At 38.4% G+C, this 21,060-nt stretch overlaps 2 long non-coding RNA genes and 1 other non-coding gene across 3 annotated transcripts; 2 read left to right on the top strand and 1 right to left on the bottom strand.

Moving 5' to 3' along the window:
- Window positions 1-3,031: 3,031 nt before the first annotated feature.
- LOC134476988 (uncharacterized) lies at window positions 3,032-11,547 on the top strand. Its single transcript, XR_010048849.1, has 3 exons — window positions 3,032-3,158; window positions 5,258-5,423; window positions 11,234-11,547. It is a non-coding gene; the product is annotated as an uncharacterized LOC134476988 (long non-coding RNA).
- On the bottom strand, window positions 5,417-16,194 carry LOC134476989 (uncharacterized). Its single transcript, XR_010048850.1, has 5 exons — window positions 15,836-16,194; window positions 12,938-13,010; window positions 9,416-9,742; window positions 8,696-8,774; window positions 5,417-6,539 (listed from the first exon to the last, which is right to left on the bottom strand). It is a non-coding gene; the product is annotated as an uncharacterized LOC134476989 (long non-coding RNA).
- Window positions 15,878-15,979, top strand: LOC111756456 (small nucleolar RNA U13). The gene has a single exon (XR_002790945.1). It is a non-coding gene; the product is annotated as a small nucleolar RNA U13 (small nucleolar RNA).
- Window positions 16,195-21,060: the final 4,866 nt, after the last annotated feature.

Genomic DNA, 21,060 nt, shown 5'->3' with positions numbered 1-21,060 from the left:
ACAGAGTGAAAGCACAACCAACAAACAGAATGGGAAAAAACTGCCAACTTTAGACAGAGGACCAATACCCGTAATATATAAAGAACTTATATAATGAAAGAACCAATCAAACAAAATGGGCAATGGAAATGAATAGACACTTCTTAAAAGAAGAAATGTGCTATTGGTATATCAACTTGAGAAGTCTAAAGATTTAACTAAGAGACTAAGCAGGGAGCCAAGATCCTCACTTTGTAAACATCTTCAACCTGTGCAAGAGGAAGGCATGGAGATTTTGTGACTACTACACTACACCACCCTGTTGGGGTGTTGGCCTGCATACACTGTAAGGGCAGAGAAGAGGCTTATTCTTCTCCCCTTTTTGCTCTGGCTCCTTTTGCTGGCTGCTGCCTTGAAGTGTTGCCCCAGTGCCATGCCACCCTGCCTTGGAGCCAGCTGAGTATGTTCTGAAACCTCCACAAAAAGTGAGCTAAATAAACCTTTCCTTCCTTCATTTTGGGTGTCAGATATTTTGTCCCAGGAACGAGAGAAAAATAACCAAGACAAAGTGCAAATGGCCTAATAGATGAAAAAAATATTGTATCTTTGGCCATTAGAGAAGGCAAAATTAAAAAATAAACACTGAGATTTCATCTCCAGAAAAATAAAATAAAACACCTCCAGAAAATGGCTAGCACTAAGAACACAAGAAACAACAAATGTCAGTGAGGTGGTGGGGGAAAAGGACCTCATCTATACTGTGGATGGGAATATAAACTAGTATAACTACTGTAGAAATCAGTATGGAGATTCCTAAAAAGCTAACACCAGAGATTCCATCTGACCCAGTTATTTCCCCTTTAGATATCTTCCTGAAATAAAGACATCATATTACAGTTATAGCCATGTTTACAGTACCACAACTGATATTAGCTAACGCTTATAAGTGGCCTATATGTCCATCAACAGATGAATGTATAAAGAAATCGTGATATATATTATACATATACAGAATGAAGTACTATTCAGCCATAAAGAGGAGTAAAATTGAATCATTTATAGGGAAACAGATGCACCTTGAGACCATAAGGCTAACTAAAACAAATGAGACACACAAGGTTAAAGAGTGCCTGATGTCTGTTATGGTTTGTACCTGGCTGACCCTTCCCCAGAGCCTCATACAGTCATGCAGGCAGGCCTCAAGATTTTGTGATTGATTCATGGTTCAATGCTGGGATTATGGGTGTGAGTGCTACACCCACCCTACAGCAGATAGCCTATATACAATATAAGGGACAAAAAAGAGTCTTCTCTCTGTGCTCCTCTACTTTTTCTCTTGTTTTTGCTATCTTCCACCACCATGAACTATTACGCTCTGCCATGTGCCACTCGAGCTTGTGCCAGCTGATAAAACCTCCACAAACAGTGAGCTAAATAAACCTTTCCTTCCTTTATTTTGAGCATCAGGTATTTTGTCTGAGCAATGATAGAAAAGTAATCAAGAAAACGTCTCTTATGTGAGAAAATCAAGTATAAATAATCCAAAGAACAAAATAAAAGACACATGATAGAAAACAAACAGGTAGACTCTGTGTAATTGAAAGGGGATCTGGGAATGGAGGGAGATAAGACAGGAGGGAAACAGGAAATTAAAAGTGTCAGAGGCCAATTCCCCATGATGAATGCATTTATTATGTATCATAAACACATACGAAAAAAAAGAAAAAATAAATACCAATTTATGAGAACTTGTTCATACCAATCCAGCAGCACTACCCCTAACCTTATAATTTTGTGGTATGAGTCATGATTAAAAAACCATCAGTTGGTAAATGGCTGTGGCTCCAGCAAGCTGCAGCCACTCCAGAGCAAGAACCACCTGCATCTCCTGAGATCCGCGCCATGTTGGAACTTAGGGTGCTGGGAAACCAAGCAACCAGTGAGCCTCCCTGGTATGCAGCCATGAGCCTACCAGCACGCAGGCTGAAAATCAAACATCCCATCCTCTCTCCCTCACCCCTCTGCATTAGCAAATGGGAGCCAGAGGTCTGAACATCTCTTGGGAGGTTGACCATATGCAATATATAGCAAATATATTTGCAATATAGCAAATAAGGGGGATTTCCTTTTACCATCTCTTTGAAGGCAAATATTTTTATTACTGTTTTGCTTTGCTCTGATTAACGATATTGTTTTTTTCAATATTCTGTTTTGGTAAGTTCTATAATGTTCTGTATTTCATTTGATTTTGTTATGTCTGACTGAAAGAACAACTATTGTGAAGATAACCAGATACAGTATGGTACCTATTGCTGTTATCCCGGTATCCTGCTGTGAAGTTCTGTACCAGTTTCACTGCACTGTCTCAATTGGCTTTGTTCTATCTTGTTCTGTTGTATTTTACTACCTTCAAAATAATAATAATAATAAAAAGTAAACTTGTAGCCTGGATGTAATAAAAAGGGAAAATAGAAAAAAAAACTGTCAGTTGATAAATAAATATAAACTTCCAATACATGTCAGGCACTGAAACTAAAACTGGATTACAAAGATAAAATGATATTTTGTGGGGGAAGCTTCAATGCAGGTGTAAGTGTAACATGACTACTAAACATTTGATGGGGGTGTTGGGCACATTGCTCAGGCTCCTGACTGTGCACTTAGGAGTAAGACCATCCCCCTGTAGCAGCGTGTGAGGAAGAAAGGGGAAGAGAAAGGAAGGTGGGTATTTCCCAGTGTTAGTCACTGGTGATGATAGGGTAGGGTTTCAGAAACTTTCTCCCAGAGCTAGGAAATCTTGCTTTTGTTTTTTCCGAATGGTTGCAAGAATAAAGAGAGTTTCTGATGGTGAGTAGGCACATCACCTCTGCCAAGTATGGGCAGGATACTGGGAAACAGGCTGAGTCTCCTAAGTGAGCAGTTGGATGAACCTCCCTCCCTCCTTCCTAATTATGGCCTCCCACCACTGCCAACTCCAAAGAGCAGGAATTTTATTTTATTAGGGGAAATGACTAAACTTCCTGATGTATATATCAATGCAAGCAACCAACTAGCATGCAAGAGGAGAATAGCAATTAAGAACAGTCAATGTTTGGACATCACTAAGGTAGAGAAGAAATGCCTTTGAGACAGGCAGGGAGACTTCTCGGAAGGCCTAATACCTGACCCCAGACTCAAATGTAAGTGGATTTTCATCAGACTGATGGGGAAGAGGGTTGGGAGGATGGAAAGCCGAGTCCTTAAACAGACAGAAGAACTCGCCTATGAAAAAGTACAGAGCTCTGAAATCATATCAGTTTACTAATTCTTTGAATATGTATTGAGCACCTAATAACTACCAAGCACACTTCTAGGTGCTGGTGAGGGGAGATCCTGAATCCCTGAATGGTACCCAGGGGAGGTAACACTGCTGGGCTGTAGACAACATCCTAATACCAAATCATCTAATACCCTAATCATCAGGCTACATAATCTCAGTGAATGTGAAGCTGTCCTGTTGATGATAAAACCTTCCCAATTCATCATTTGCCTTATTAAAAGTTTCTATCAATTAAATATCCTCAGTATTTCATTTTGACAATCTAAGTTACATATTCAATGGGAATTTTAAAAATTGGTATTCTTTTTAAAATAGTCTAACAGTTTAGTTATTCTGTTTTAAATTTTATTGAGAAAAGAGTGTTTTAAAGAGCAAATTAGAACTGGGCAGGGTGGTGCGCACCTAAAATCCCAGCATTTGAGAGGCTGAGGCAGGAGGATCATGGCAAATTCAAGACCAGCCTGAGCTACAAAGTGAGCTCAAGGACAGCCTGAGCTGCATAGAGAGATCCTATCTCAAAAAGAAAAAAAAATTAAATATTTAGTTAGGTCTTTTAGAGAACCTATCTATGCCCTACATTCAAGGAAAATGCCCTTCCTGTCTGTTAAGCAGGTGATAAACTGCTAATTAGAATATATATAGTCTATGAGGTGTGTTGTTTTCTCAAAAGGAAGTGACTGTGATGCGTTTGACGTAGAATTTAGGCTCTAATTGTGTTCTTACTTAATTTTACTTTTTTACTAATACATTGCAAAAAATAATGAATACATTCATTATGAGGAGTTTGTACCTGTGCATGTCACATTCGAGTCCCTTTTACTTCCCTTTCCTCCTACCCTCCCTCCACTTCTAGATCCTTTTTCTACAAGCTGAAGGTCTATCTCCCTATTTTCTATTTTATCTCTCTTTTCTTTTGCTCTTTAAATTACTTACACATTGGCTTTCTAAGAGAAACCATATAATATTTAAGCATCTGTGTCTGATTTATTTAACAGCTCTATAATTTTAATGTGCATCTATTTTAGTACAAGTGGCAAATTTATTCTTTTTTATGATTAATACTCTGTCCTGTATATATGCCATGTTTTTTAGTCCAGTGGATTGAGGGCTGGTAGAATCCTCAGAGATCTGGGTATTTCTTGTAGGCATTTTTGCTTTAAAGTGCTGGAACTTTATGTTGTTTCTTAATCACTAAACACACCTCAGTACCTGCAACACAGAACAAATATATCCGTCCAACAAAGGATCAGATAGCACAGTATAATGAAAGAGATTCAGAATGGATGCTAAACGCATCCAAGTTGCAGCCCTGAGTTTTGCCTCGTGTAACTGTGTACATGCCTTCTTCAAATAGCATCTCTGTCTTTCTGTCTCCCTCTCTCTCCCTTTCTTTCTCTCTCCCCTCTTCTTTCTCTTTCTCTCTCTCCTTCTGTCTTATGCCTAGCTCACTGAGTTTCAAATACAATATTGTTCTATAATAAGTTAAAGGTTATTTTTACTTAAAACTTCCATTCTTTCATATTTCCTTTTTTCTTTCCATGTCTAAGGACTACAAAATTTTCTAACATGTACCACTGCCAGTCTTTAGCCAATTCCTTTCTTCTCTGACTCTGTTCAAGGATCTCCCCAATTTATCCTGCCTGATGCTCATCCGTGCAGTGAATACCACCAGATAATAATTTTAGTGCCACCAATTTCATCCCATCTCTTTTTTCCTCATTTAAATCTTTAACAGCAGCTTGTTTTCAAAACTATAAAACCCAAAGGGAGTAGACAAGATATCTCCTTGTAATGCAGAAAAACATACTGAATCATATATTTGTATTCATTTTTGAAGTTAAAACAGAAGAAAGAAATTAATTATTTATTTCTCAGGGCATAAGGTGTACTGTGAGGTTAGTACAATCAACTACTATCTGTCAATATAACTGTCTTTGTTCTTTCTCCACATTGTCTCAGGCCCCTAATGACAATGTCTATAGAGGGAAGGGAGCATGAGATCTTCAGAAATGGTTTTAATGTGGGGTCGTTTGGAAGACTTCCCAGGAGAAGTTTTGAGAAGGACTCACCAGGGCAACCCGCCCCCAGCAGGTGACTGCAGAAAGTCCGTGGCTCTAAGGGAAAGGTCAGTGTTTTAATACATTGCTTCTTCACGCCTAGATTTTTAGTGATTCTCTGAAAGTTTCAATCCTTTGGTTTTCCTTTAAGACTCTTTTTGACATTGGGAATGTCATGGTCACTGTCTCATTGTTGGGACGTCTAAATATAAGCCTGAACATTTTGTCCTACACCCAAATGACTCGTGTGCATTTCTTTACGTGAAATGGTTTAGTATCTAAGAGTTGCAAAGTCTGAGCAGTTTTAGATTGCTGAAAAGTCATGTCCAGAGGATCCTCTGAGGCTTAAAGCAACCTCTTATCTGTGATCTCCTATAAAAATCAGAAAGGTAAACATGGGTGATGTACAATGGCACAAGGTAAAAATTTCCATCCCAAAAGGAAGAAACCGGCCAGAAAGAAACCAAACCAAAGCCAAGCAGGCAAACATTGAATGCTGTGGGTCAAGTATTTGAGCTATAAATGGCTTGGACATCCCTGCCCCTACGGCATTGCCAGTTGCTTTAGCCTGCACGGCTTCCCTCTTGGGCTGGATTTGCTCACTCCATATGGCTTTCTTCAGATGTTCCATGCTCCCAACACATGGTTCTCCAACTTCTTGGGGTCGCCACCGAACTTTTGGCTTCATTCTCACAGCTTCACATACTCCCCTTTCTAAGCACACTGCACACTCCCTGACCTCCAAGGCCTTTTCTGAAATTGGGTGGAAGCCTTTCTGAGACTACAACTCTTACATTCTGCACGACTGTGAAACCAGCTCTAAATTGATGATACCAAGATCTGCCTCTGGTTCCAGCAGTAACTGGACTCTTTTGCTTCACGGCTTCATCCGAGTTCCTGAGAACCTGGGGCATAGCTGAGTACTGTGAAATGAATCACAGAAAAATAATTTCCTTGGAAGCCTTTCTTGAGCTTGTTGCCTTGGGGGTCTCTTCTTAAAGCAAAGTCTTTCACTTTTGCACCCTTAAATTTTTGATGAGTAGTGTCTTACTGATTTCTCCATGCCTTCAAGATATCTTTTCTATCGTCCTGATGTAAGGTACTTGGCTTCTTTTTAATGTCAATCCTTTCAGTAACCAAGATCTCCACTGCTCCAACTTTGCAGACTCTTTCTTTCTGGAAAACTGAAAAAAAACCTCTTTTTATTAGGTTTTTGCACCTGTTTCTCATAGTAGATCCTACTAAAAGCTGCAAGCAGTGATAATGCTACAGACTGAACACTGGGTTGCCTTTAAATTTCTTCTGCCACTTAGTCCACTGTCCTTAATCTCAGTCTTCTGCAAAGTCTCAGTGATAGGATTGTCTTCAAAAGATAAAAGATATGAAAGAGTTGCTGGCCCAGACCGGACACTTTAACCAGGAAAAGCGGCAGCCAAGTTAGGGGGCTCCTGCCTCCCCCGCCCCTATAGATTTACCTGTAACCCTATACCCCCACCCCTAGGAACCTGTTTCTGGCGCTAAACGTGTGCCAGTGAAATACCTGTGCATCTCTAATGGCCTTAGGGCACTGCCCTAAGCTTAGGCTATTTATATTCCCCCATGCCACGTGTCCGAGAGAGAGATCGCCAGATTCCAGCAGCCGGTGCGCCATGGCGTCTCCTCTCCCCGTGTTCCTGGAATAAAGGCCTCTTTTGTCTTATACTCCTCAACTTTTGGAAGCATCTTTTATCTTTTGAAGACAATCCTATCACTCAGGACATGAGCAAAATGGAGACAGATTTTCTGCCAGAGTATAACACACATGGCCTGAAGTTCAGCTGGCAATGGAGTCCTCATTCCCAACTGAAACTCCCTAAGTCTTGTCTTTACTGTCTATCTTTTTAATCAACATTTTAGTCTTCTGAGTTCTGATCAGAATCTCACATCAAAGTCTGCTTACAGCATTCCAGGGGTACACTAGACTACATCTCCAAAACTTTCCAGACTCTTCCTGAAAGCCAGATGCTAAGGCTTCTGAACCACATAGTCGGGGAACGGTCACAACAATAAACCAACTCTTGGTTCCAAAATCTGTTTTAGTTATTTGCTTATTGGCATGACTTAATACCTGACACCAACAGATTAAAGGAGAGGATTATTTTTTGTTTACATATTTTAAGAGGTCTTAGTCCATAGTCAATTGGCTCCAAGACATAGAGGCATGATCAAGGGTCTGACATAGGAAACTACTCACCTCATGGTATCCAGGAAGCAGAGAGGGAAGGGAGGAGAGAGGAGGGAGATAGATCCTTCTAGCTCGTGTTCTAGTGACCCAAGCCCCACCTCCTAACAGCGTCTTTCACCATAAACTCACCAGTGGCCTAATCCACCCATGGGTAGAATGCCACCATAATACAATCACCGTCCTAAAACCACATCTATAAGCATATGAGATTCTGAGGGGACATTTAGATATAAACCCCAACAGGGAAGTTGTTAAAGATTTTAATCAGAAACAAATTGGATGAAATTTGTGCTATGAAAATCACTACTTGGCAGCATGCATCGTATAGATGAGCCTTAGGCAGTGACCTTAATTATCATTCTCAAAAGTTTTAAGAACACTGCTACAGTGATTCCTTCTCAAGAAATCTCTTTCATTATTAAGTGTTTTTCCTCCATCCTTTCCACCTGAGCTTCCTTTTTCTCTGTGTTTAACATTTCTACTTCTCATTCCATGCTCGCATTAAGCCTTATGCCCAAGAAGCCAGTGCTAACGTTTTAACCCAGAGTGGTCACTCTTTTCTCTGTACTTTTAGAGAATGTAATTCTGTAAGTCTCTTACTATTTACACAGAAAGCTTTCCATTAGCATGACCATACTACTTATCACCCAAACAAGGATGCTTTGATAGTGAAACAGTTTTTATAATTTCTCCAGGAAAGTAAGTGGAAATCAAGACTGTCTGGACAAACCAAGATAGGTAACTCCTGGTTATAATTCTTGCCCTCTCAGGGAAGTTCAAAAGTCTTCAAATTGAGAATTATGTGTCTTAAAGTCTTCTATTTATGGGTGGTGTATTTAAATACAAGTTTGGTAAATGCTGATTGGTGGCTTAATTGATGCATAGAAATATTCAGACCCACCAGATTATGAGATATGACAAAAAAATGAGAAGTCTTTAAATTTAAATGATTCATTACATTAGAAGACATATTGCCATCAATTTCCTTCAAAATATACCTCCTTGCTTGGAGCATGCTTTTTTCATCATTCTTGCTGCTTTCTGAAGCAGTTCTTGAAGTAGTTGGTTGTACTGTCAGGGCTAACTTGGTCTCCTGAATTAATTAAAAATGCTTACCTGTCTTGGTCATTTGACTTTAGGGAAGAGCCAGAAGTCATATGGTAGCGGTGGAAGTTTAGTCCAGCAGCACAAGCACCTGCTTGGCAAGCAAAAGGTCATGAATTTGAGCCCCAGTGCCAAACAAACAAACGAACAAACAAAATCACATGGTGCCAGACCCAGTGAATAAGGTGGATGAAGGCACACTATAATTATTTATGCATCTGCCCTTCTATTGGATAGCACTTGACAAACTCATTTATTGTATTTTTTGATCATCTTTCATAAATATACTTTGAGACATTATTTCTGTCATCATTAATATTTACATGTGAGAAATCAAGTTTGAAAAATACTCTACGAGAATGAGCAGAATATGACACAGAGTTGGGTCTCAAACAGCCATCCCTCTCTCAAATCTTGCCCCAAAGTTAGTGAAAGGTTAAGAGATGTGAAAAGCTAGCTGGTGAGTTGAAATGAATTATTTCTAATTTTGTATGGCCAGGGCTCTCTTGCCCTCATATTTCCAGGGGAGTGTGGAGCAGCCACAGTGGTCTCAGTATACCTGCATGTCAAGCCAACAGACACAAAAATGTGATACACTGGGTCTTTACACTGTTACTTGCTGGGTTTCAGAACCTCCATCAATCCGTTTTGCCTAGAATGCAATAGTCAAGCATGCTTGTGACTGACATTGATCAGAAGACATTTCCAGGCTCTAAACAAAGAAAAGCTGACCTTTCCTCAGTGCTGTTTCCAAAGTTTATCTGATGCTGAATCAGGTTACGGTTTCTGGCTGGGTTCCCTGGAAGCACCACAAGCTTTGCTGGATACTGACAATACATCCAGCAAGCATCTTGGTCCTGGCGTCACTTGCTAAGCATCATCATTTCCTATAGGGCAGAGCTCCAAAATGCCTAAGGGGCTTCCATGTGATGTACGGACAGAAACTTATCCCTCCTTTCTTGATATTATTCTATTCATGCAAAAGCTCTTCCAAAGGTTTTTAATTTTGTTTTTTCCTCCAGCACAGCACTCTTCTTCACTTCCTGTTTCACAAGTTTACTGTGAATCAGCATATACAAAAATAAGAGAAGACATCAGACTCTGAGTAAAACATACTTTGTTTTCAACACCCCAAAGTGTATTACAGTGTCATGCTTTCTTAAGGATGGGTTAGGCCTGCCTTTATCAGGCAGAACCACCAGAGAAAAAACAAATACTAAATCAAATATATTTATACTAAAAAAGTATTTACCTGAAATTCAAATTTACTGTGTCCTTATTTATATTTGTTAATTCTGATAAACTTATCCCTAGGAAATTCGTCAGTCCCTCATAGAAACTGTCTTTTGGTAGGTCCAGATTAGAATCAAGCAGGAAGCTAGCATTTAGTTACAATAGGGCAAATGTTTGTTCAGTTTCCTTGATAGTAGATCGACTGTGAGGAGGCAGCCAAAAAGGAAATAATGATTTGGAACAATCAAATTGGAAATAAAAAAATATGTCTCATATTGGAAAGCAAATTGCCATATCCTAATAAGAATGTGGCCATTATTTTTTATCAGTCTTTTGGATAGCAAAATGTGATATACATACAAACCCCATAGGAACTTACAAGTGAAAGAGTTTGTAAAAGAGGTGAGAAGAAAGTTAGACCAATATCCTGGAAATGGATGGAATAATGAAAAAGGAGTCTGATAGTGTCAGGTGCTGTAGGGTGGTCAAAGGAACATGAAACCCACAGGATTTGGCAAAGTGGAAGTCAGTGGTGATGCTGATAAGCAATTTTGGTGGAGCGTTCCAAAGTCTAAATGGATTGTATTCAAAAGAAATTGGAAGGAAACTCTAAAGGCAGAAATCACAGGTAGCTAATTTGATGAATTTTACTATAAAAAGGAGTAATGTAGTGAAAACTGGAAGAAGAAATGGGATCTGGAGAAGGATTTTTTAAAGCACAGGCTGTTTGTTCGGTGATGGACCAGTGCTACAGAAAGGGAGGGCTTGATGGAAGAAAAAGAGAATGCTGCTGTGATGGCCCAGAGTTGGCAAACTTGCTTACATCCAAAGCTTAAGTGAAAGTTTTGGCCTTAGATAGACACACAGAAAGGTGATACACTCACAGCAACAAGACGAATTTCAAAGTATATTTCAAAGATAAGGCAGAGGAAGTTAAGTGATTTTAGTCTTCCCAGAGAAATAGGAAACAAAATCATTAAGACTGAGGACAGGGAAGGAGATAAGCAGAAGTCTGAGGACAGAGGAACAGAGTGTAGCAGTCATCTAGAAGAATGAGCAAATAATAGTTCTTGGGAAATGTTGTGTGATTGGCAGGAGAAGGAACTGACTGGTTGATTAGTAATTATGAAGTCAGAGATGATCAGCAAGCAGGGATTTGCAGTTTTATTCCTACTAAGATAAGTTTCAGTGAAAACCCAGAGAGCACTAAACAGGGTTGAGATTTAGGTAAGAGAGATTAATGACCCAAAGTTCAGCGCCTCATTGGTAAAATAACAAATCGGAAATATTTACATCTGAGCCGTGTCTCCTCTCCAGTCCCAGGAAATGATGCTGGAGCCATGGGACCTTTCACAGAAGCCTCATGCTGTGTGCATTGCCTGAAGTGAAGATTGCAGCTAAAAACACGCATAACTCTCTGCCACTGCTAAAGTGGAACTTGGTCAAGATAGCCCCATCTCCCAAGAAACCCCTCAGCTCAAATTCCCACTCCCTAATGCTTCATATCCATCTGTATTCTGCTGAGTTGGATTAAGGCTAAAAAAAGTATTTTGAATCCTGCTGGGGGGATTTTTTTAAATGTCACAATTCAATTTTTTGGCTTTCCCGTATTAAAGGATTGCTGTTTTTTTGTTTGTTGCTTGGGTTTCGACAATTGATGAGAATAGACATACTATCTAGTCTTGGGTGGTTCTGAATATTTTCATGCATTGAGAAAGCCATCAGCCACATTTGTCAAAATCCTTTATGCTAAGCCCTGGTGGATAGGAGAGTGTAAGGCACATTGTTTCTGCTTTAAAGGCCTCAGGATCTTATCGAGAGGGTGTAAGTAATAAAAACCTCTTAAGCTAAATGGCAAAAGACAGAAACGTTTTTCTAGGAGTTCAGAGAACAAGCCACAAGCCACAGTCTGGATGTTTGTAATAAGCTTTAAAAATGCAGGTCATAGCTGGAACGGAGGAGCATACCTGTAATCCCGGCACTCTGGGAGGTTGAGGCAGAGGATTATGAGTGTGAGTCCAGTCTGAGAAATTTAGCAAGACCTTGTCTCAAAATAAAAAAGACCTGGAGACGGGGCTCAGTGTGAAGGCCCTAGCTTTAATCCACAGTATCACACACAAAAAAAAGTTAAGACTTGGGACACAGAAGCTGCTAAAACAGGGGAGAAAGTAAAGAAGCCCTGAAAAGGTATTAGCCTCAGGATGATTTGAAAGGGAAAGGCTGAAATACACGAGGCTGACAGATGACCTCAGGCTGGTTTGAAGAAGTGTTTTTGAAAATGTTACACTGAACCAAATCACAAGTGTCTTAATCTGGAATAGCTAAATCTTGGAAACACAAATGCCCATAAACTGAGAAATGGATAAAGAAGATGTGATTCTTTTATACAATGGAATACTACTCAGCCATAAAAAGAATAAACTGGAGACTGTTGTATGTAAACAACCATATTCATAAGTGAAATAAATCAGACTCACATGTGTCAACATTTTTGTCTCTGGTGTGAGGTACTGAAAGAGTAAATAAGGTGCAAAATATACAATAAATATTGTGAACTGGGAAGAAATTGTTCAAATGGAAAGAAGAGCTAGGGTGGGGGAAAGGGAGAGGAAAGAAGGAAAAAGGGGAAAAGTACAAAAATACACTATTAATTCATTAAAAGGAAAGGTATGTGCTAATATCATTTGGTGAAATCTTTATGCCTATATCTTGTACTCCAAGTAATTAAAGATAACAATATGCAATGTATTAACTATTACTATTCTCAGAAGAAGAGAAAGAAGTATTGAAGGATTTTTGCTTTGTTTTTGAAGCAACTGAAAGCCACTATATAAATACTCCCCATTAAAAATAAAATTCTAGGAAAAAAGTCAATGCAATAAAAACCTAAATTGTCCATGTACATATGCCAGAAAGGAGTAATAGTAAAACCCTGACAGTCCCTGTTTTAGTTTTCTCTCATTACTGAAACAAAATATCTGACACTCAAAATTAAGGAAGGAAAAGGTTTATTTAGCTCACAGTTTGTAGAGGTTTCAGCCCATAATTAGCTGGCTCCAAGGCAGAGCGGCACACTGCAGAGGAGCAAATGTTCCTGGAGATGGGAGACAGCAAAATCAGTAAGAGAACCTTGACGGTGTCTTTCTGTACTTTCGTACTCTACCCATGATGCTGAGATTAGAGTGGAGCCAGTCCAATCAGTGGACTGATCCAGAAATCACCCACCCTTACTCCCAGGACTCTAAATCCCAGCATTGCACCCAATCAATCATACACTCTTGATTCAGCCACCTCCACAAACCATCCTTATAAAACTGCATGAGGCTTGGAGGGGGGCATTTAAACCCAAACCGTGACCTCATAACAGTTCCCATGAGTCTTGGATGTTCTAATAAAACAAGGACAAGCTATATTTTGGAGAGGGGCTGGAAATAACAATGTCTATTAACATTAATTGCATTACTGCATCACAATGTATAGTCTTAATCGTATTTTAAACATTAATTTCCAATTTTTCAGCATTAAAAACAGTATCACTATAAACTTTCTTAATGTGTTAAAATTTTGTTCATAGTCTTAATTATGCTGATCAAATTATAAGACGAAGTACATAACTACTCTTTAAACTTTCTGATCTAAATTGTGAAATCACCATCTCAAAACTCTACACCAGTTACTTGCCTAACTTTGGTATAAGAAAATATTTTTCCAGAAATATTCACAGGCCAGTATTCTTACATATTTCTGCTTATTTCTGGACAAAGGTATCATTTCCTTATCCCATGTCTGTTTCTTTGACTGAAGTTGATGAGGGGGAACTTTCTGGCATATGTATATGGACAATTGAGGTTTTCATTGCATTGACTTTTTCCTAGAATTTTATTTTTAATGGGGAGTATTTACTGTTTTTTTTTTTTTTTTTTTTTTTGGTTTTTTTTTTTTTTTTGTCTTTTTCCTTTTTATCGGTACCGGGGATCAAACTCAGGACTGCCTGCTTTCAAGGCAGGTGCTTATGCTGCTGCCTTTATTGTTTTTTTTTATACTCATATATATCTGTCGTATTTGCTGCACGTTTTTCCTATTTACCATTTGCTTTTAACTTTCCTATGAAAATTCTTGACATGAATTTTTTAGTTTGCATTTTATTTGTATCTTATACATGGCAACTAGAGACTGAATTTAAGCCCTTTGCATTGAGCTACATATCTAGCCCCTTTTTATTTTTTACTTTTTTATTTTGGGATAGGGTGTTGCTAGGTCACTAAATTGGCCGGGCTGAGCTGAAACTCGCAGTCCTCGTGCTTCAGCCTTTCAAAGTGCTAGAATTACAGGTTTGCACTACCACATCCATTTTTATACAAATAAATTTTTTAAAATCTGTATTTTAAATTTATGGTAACAAGATGCTACATCTAAAAAATTTCCTGTTCAGTGTGGTAGTACATGCCTATAATCCCTGCACTCAGAAGGCTGAGGCAGGAATATATATAATTGATAGAATATATAATTGATAGAGTTTTTGGATGGTGATTTGACAATATAGACAGAAGTTTAAAGAGTATTTATGTACTCTGACCTACAATTTGATCAGCATAATTAAGAGTGTGCACAAAGCTTTATCCAATAAGAATGCCTATAGTGATACACTTTTTAATGCTGAAAAATTTGAAACAAATGTTTAAAAACATTATATATATATATATATATATATATAAAATGATTGGACTTTATTGTAATTAAAATGTGGGAAAGGAACTTACTTTAATTCTGTACTCTCTTCCTGATGGTCTGAATTATGTTGTGTTTGTCATATTTTAAATCTTTATCATCATTCTTGAGTGTTGCTCTCTCCTAACTATGCTGTTTCTTTGCTTTGCTACCACTAGTTGCACTTGTGCTAAATGCTTTTAATCAATGCACCTTTATAGTCAATAGTGTATCTGGCAGGTAATACTCAAACATTTTTTGGGAAGTTGGGGATTTGTTATTCACTAGTCAAACATATTTATTTTTTTCCAAGTAAACTTTATGATAATTCCAACAATCTGTAGGGATTCCTTTGATATTTTGCTTGACACATATATTACATGCATAGGATAATTGGACAAGAATTGGAACACTTAGAATATTTTAATGCAATAATATGACATACTTGCTTATTTATCCAAGTTTTTTCCTCCTCAAGTCTTTATTTATGCTTTCCTGTTTCTTCACATGTTCTACAAATCTTTTGAATTTGTTCCCATGTATCTTCTTTAAAGTGTTAAAGTGGATGGAATTTTCCACTATATTTTTAAACCAGTATCTGGTAAGGGAGAAGGTGTTTTGAATATTTCCTTTTTGTGGTAAGCTCATCTCTGTCCCTTAGCCTTGTGACCTTTCTTTTTTTATGACCTTTATTTTTGTGAAATACCTCAGATCTCACCTACAGAGTAGCAGAAAAAGTTGTGGGTTGTGGTTTTCTACTACAAAGTATTCAACAAAATTTTAGGTTGAAAAACCATGTTTTTGACTTTTGGTTTTGGACTTTTGATCCAATTAGTTAACAGGTTCTGAGCATACCTGGATCTAACACCATTTAGTTCATAAAACTAACCTCATGGGTGTGCTGAGGGGGTTAAATGAAATGTTTTGTACACTTATTAAGATCCGGTCACTAGCATGATGCACATAGCATACGCTGAAGAAATGTTTGTCAAATAAATATTGTCAACAGAGATCCACTACTTCCTAAAAGTCAGCCATGAGTTTCTCTTTCTAGTACTTTTTAAGACTCTACACTTGGTGCAGGTACAAAGAAACTTTGGATCAGAAATCTAGTGTCTTGCCTGAGCAAACTGAAAACACAGGAGTAGGGAGACTGACTGTGATGGAGGTGGCCATGCACATGAGATGGAGACAGCAGCTTCCGCGTCATACCTGCTTCACATCCCATTTCATCGTTCGAAACGAAGTCGAAAGATCCTCAGGTACATAAGCGTGATGACTGGGTGTTCATGCTCCATGCATGACATGTGCCTCCTTTGAACCTTGTTACGACATTGGCACATTACCCATCTGACGTGAAAAAAAAAAAAAAAAGAAATGAACTAGAGAATCTTCCACTGGACAAAACAGCGCTCTTTCTTGAGTGCCTATTGAAAATAGAGTGACATTTAGATACTGATGGTTTCATGTAGTTTATCAATTACTTTTTTTCCTGTAGGGATAAAATTCAGGGAACACAGTACTCCTGGTGCCTGTGAAAGCAAACACCACAGAAGAAGGGACTCCAAGAGTGATTTCACTTGCATGACAGTTTCCCCAGGGGCTGCTATGGAAAAGGAAATCCATCTGCAGATAAACAACTCATCTTCAGTTCATGGCAGTTCTATTAGTCACTTACTGCCATGGCATATAAATACCACCATTGTAAGTTTGCTAGTGTGCAGCAGTTTCCCAGAGAATAATCAGCCTGTGGCAAGTTTATGAATTTGACAATTTCAGGAAGAAAGGCCAGAGATACTGTAGCCATGAGATTGAGGAGAAAGAGTAACACCCTTTCTTTTTCCTTATTAGTCCCTGAAGACTTTGTCTGATGCTATGTAAAGTAGCTTCTTAAAACAAGACTTGTTGAGAATGGTCTTTCCATTGTTTAAACCACTCCAAGGCCAGTACCATGGTGGTTTTCTTAATATGACAAGGTTTTGGAAACAGTTAACAGCAAGAATAAAAGCCGAACTTTCTAAATGGAGCTTCATGTTTTCTGTTCTGAATAGGAAAAAATTTTGCCAGATTATTACAATCAGGGAAGCACCATAAATGTGCCACTGGAAATATATCATTATCAGTGATCATATTCTAAAATTTTAAGTAAACAATTATATTCATTTTTCTAGGTAATATTCTAGTGTCATACTTTAATCTCTCACTGACGTCTAGTTAAAATAGAAACCTAAAACCTCCTGTCTGCAGGATTGTTTCAGCTACAACTGTTCTCTTCTTGACAAATCACAAGTCTCTCACCCTACCCATCTATCCATCAGTCATTAGAATTGAGAACATACCCAGGAGAATATGTTAGGTAATGCAGTAGCATAAAGCAAAGCATAAAATATTACCCCTGGTATCACAATGTCTACATTTCCCACAGAAAGCCAAAGCATGCTGAAATTCCATGCGTTTGTTTTCCTCTGTTTCACAGGAAAATATCTCTAAAGCATTTGCTATTTTCAAATTACATTTGCTAATTCTTCGTTATTTATTCAACCTGTTCTACTTGACTTCCTGACTCTCCACTCCACACAAAGCGATTATCAAAGAACTTCTCTGTTTCCAAATCTAAGGATCACTCATCTTATTCAGGTTCCCAGCATCTAATGACTGCTTCTCGGGAATCCCTTCTTCCCTTGCCTTCTGCGACAGGCACTGGCCGGCCTTTCCTTCTCACCTCATGGGCTGCTGAGATTTGAGCTCCTCCTCCAGCTCCTACCCCTCCGTTACTCCTCCAAGGCACCCGTGGGTTCTGGCCTTCACTGCTTTTTTAACTTCTAGTCTGAGTAGCTCATCTACTCCTGTGGCTTTAACTACTATGCATAAGCAAGTGACTCTCAAGTTAATATCTTTGTTTCTTACATTTTTAATAATAACCACTAACATACAACCACCGGCTGGGATTTTTCACTTACACATATCCAATAGGCTTTTCAGAATGAATTTGGCAAGACCAAGCTTGTAATTCTACTCTCCTTCCCACCTCCTTGTCTCAATCCATAGTTGTTTGTAGGCACACACATAAGAATTATGATTTATTTATATTTTTTCTTACCTTTTACATGACCCATAAGCAAACCCTGCTAGTTCTAGTTCCAAAATATATCTGAAATATGTGCCACATTTATTAACTTCTGCAGCTACAAACCTGGCCCATGCTACCTTTATCTTTGTGTAGCCTATCAAAATAGATCTCTTAACTTTTTTCACATATATTTGGAGTTTTTCTGAATGTTATTTATTTTTTGTATTAGGAATCGAATCCAGGGCCTTGTACTTTCCAGGCAGGTGCTGTACCATGACATCATTTTGCTGGGCCAGTTTCTACTTAATTTTTAAGTCTTATCTTGGATTTCGCTGTCTCAGGTGTTGATGGTCTTTCCAAGCTGCTTCCTATGCAGACCTGATAACATGGAATTCTCATTTATAAAGTTCAGAGGTTCCACTGTCTTCTCGGAAGCAAAGGTTTCTACAAACGTTGATACCAAGAAAAACGCTGGTGATTTTGCCCAACAGTGGTGTGACAACTCTTAATGAACCCTTGATTTGTCTTTTATTATTATAGCAGTGAAAAAATAGTTCTAGTGACTAATATAGTAATAAAAATGAAAAAGGATAAGCTAGATAAGGTGTTTCCTATGCAAACTGATAGCTTTTGGTATCTTACTCATCTGTCCTTGGGGATCTCAGCTGTTCACTGCATTAAGTCTTTCAAGATAGGATTACTTTTGGGAATTATCCTCTAACCACCAAGCCTCATGAGCATGTTTGTAAATCTGAGTCAGACACCTCATTAATTTAAATTGAGAAATATCCTTGCACCTGCAAATGAAAGTTTGTAAAAGGCATTCCTTTCTTCAGAGCAGACAATCAAGGAGGAAAAACTATGGAAATATGTTTACAAATTCATTTTGAACTTATTAATATCTTTCATGAATTATTGATTAGGCTAAGTTCCCCTTAATCTGTGCATTAATATTTCTCTCAGCATAAAACTTACCATGTCGGGGCTGGGGATTTAGCTCAGTGGCAAAAGTGCCTACCTTGCAAGCGCATAGTTAACTTTCTTGCAGATTAGAAACTAAAATCTCAAACATGACTGCAGTCTACTTAAGGCAATAATATTTTTCCAATGTGGTGCTTAATAAATAATATTTTGAGAAAATAGGATATTGAAGGAAATTAAAAGTAAACAAGCCAAAATACAAATCACAGAATCTTATATAAGTAAATACGAATTACAGTCAGAAGAATGTCCTGAATTCAAAGTCACTAAAAATCCACTGTAAGATGAGGTGGCTGTGACCTTCAGATAGTTTAGTACGGAAGGTGAAGAAAGGACACCTTGTCACTGCAGGGACAAAATAACTTACATTGGCAAGTTAAAGGAGGAGAAGTGTATTTTAGTTCACATTTTATGGAGGTTTCAGTTCGGAATCAGTTGGGTCCAAGGCAGGATGGCACAGAAGGGGCATGCAGGGGACAGCTCTTACAGCAGGATGGACAGGAAGCCCAGAGAGTGAAGGGAGGAATCAAGGTGGGAGATGAACCCCTCCAGGTCATGGTGCCAGTAACCTACCTCCTCCTGCTAGGCTCCACCTCCCTACGGCATGTTTAGTTATAAACTGCTAATCCACATCACGTCCATGTGATTCAACCCCCTTCCCAGATCCCCACCTCTAGGCATATAAGGTATTAGAGGGACATTTGATACAAACATTCAGTCTATGGTATTTAGTTACAGTAACAGGAAATAGACTGAATTGTATGGTAAGTACACATCTGTTTTTTAAGAAACTGCTAAATGATTTCCAAGGTCGCTGTACCATTTTATAGTCCTAGCAGCTTTTGGGCTTTCTTCTCTTCTAAAAGGTGCCAGACTTTTGTTTCCGGTTGTTGAGGGCTAAATTTACTCTAATGCCTCACATCCTGGAACTAAGCTTTTAAAATATGAACTTATCTTATTCTCCTACAAGCCAGCTATTTCGTTTTTATTTCCTGTTTGGACTACTAGAACTGTTTACTACCCAACTCAGATACTGAAGCCAATTTAGAGTTCTTTCTCTCCTCCCTCTCTCTCTTTCCCCCTACTCTCCCTTTCTCTCACATACATGCACATACAATTCATCACTTACACTGGCCCATTTTATCTCCTACCTTTCAAATACAGGCAAAGAGATATCATTTTCCAGCAATTATAACTAATACTCACACAAGAATTTTCTAATTTGGGATACTTTTGTCAAATGAGCAGTTTAAAGTATATTAATAAGTAAGCTATAGAGAAGTGAAACAGATCCGATTTTAAACAGATCAGATATATAAACAACCTAAATAACTAAGTGAATTTAAACCTTTAAATGGAATAGCTGATTGGAAAAAACAGACATACTCTGGGCAGAGCTTTAGCCTTGGATATGGGTAGAATTTAATATCGTCAAGAAACAATTTCTTTTACCAGTGCAAATACTGTCACCTTGTCTCATGTGGCAAAGCCTGCTTGTTATTCAGGTATAATAATTTTTAAAAGGTCTCTAAAAGTCACCTGAGAATCAAATTAATAATAATTGTGCCTTAGCTGGTGAATTACTATGTGTCTGCATGGAAGGTTTGTGAAGAAACTTCTCACATTCCCTGTGAGATAAACTAAAGTGTGCTTATTCCTGGTCAAATCTTTGAGACACATTATGTGCTCTGTTACTAACTACACTTAACTAGGTAGGCAACTGTATGTCTCCAGACCTCAAACTAAGTCCTTATTATCCAAGTAACAAATTATCCTTTAATCAAGTTCCCAATGACATGACTTCATACTCATCAAATTGATACCTTGAAATGAAGCTCCTGCCAGAGCTGAGAAGCAATATGAGGAAATGTGTCATCCAGAGTCAGGTGCCAGTCCTTTGAGTGGATCTTTGGGCTCACTTTCTCCTATATTCTCTTCCAGTTGTATAGCCAAGTCCACTTCTAGTGAAATATAAGCCATTGACCCTTTTGCTCTTTATATAAATATTTATTAAGAAGTTGCTTTTATTGAAACAAATCATTAATGTGTCTCTAGAGACTGTGTAGTGTGACTATTTGGCACAGCTGTAGGTGAACAAGTCAACCTTGCTTCCTAACAATAGGGAATATGTTCAGGAAATCTCCCATTTAAGTTCATTTCCAACTGGCTTTGTTCAGATGGTGCTGTGGCACATTGAAGTCCTTGGAGTCTAAGCCATTGTCACTGTTACTTCCTTTATTATGATCCAAATTTCATTAAATTACCATGGCTGTCAATGACAGTAGCAAAAAGGAAAAAGTCACAAGACTGGAGGCCTGCAACACCACAGACCAAAAGGCCACTTTTTTTACAGGGACTTCTCTCATTGCGGTACAGCTCATTTATC

This window comes from Cavia porcellus, unplaced genomic scaffold, assembly GCF_034190915.1.
Source record: "Cavia porcellus strain 051 isolate PalLab524CR breed Dunkin Hartley unplaced genomic scaffold, mCavPor4.1 scaffold_7, whole genome shotgun sequence".
NCBI lineage: Eukaryota > Metazoa > Chordata > Mammalia > Rodentia > Caviidae > Cavia > Cavia porcellus.
This window is presented reverse-complemented; position numbering and strand designations above follow the sequence as displayed.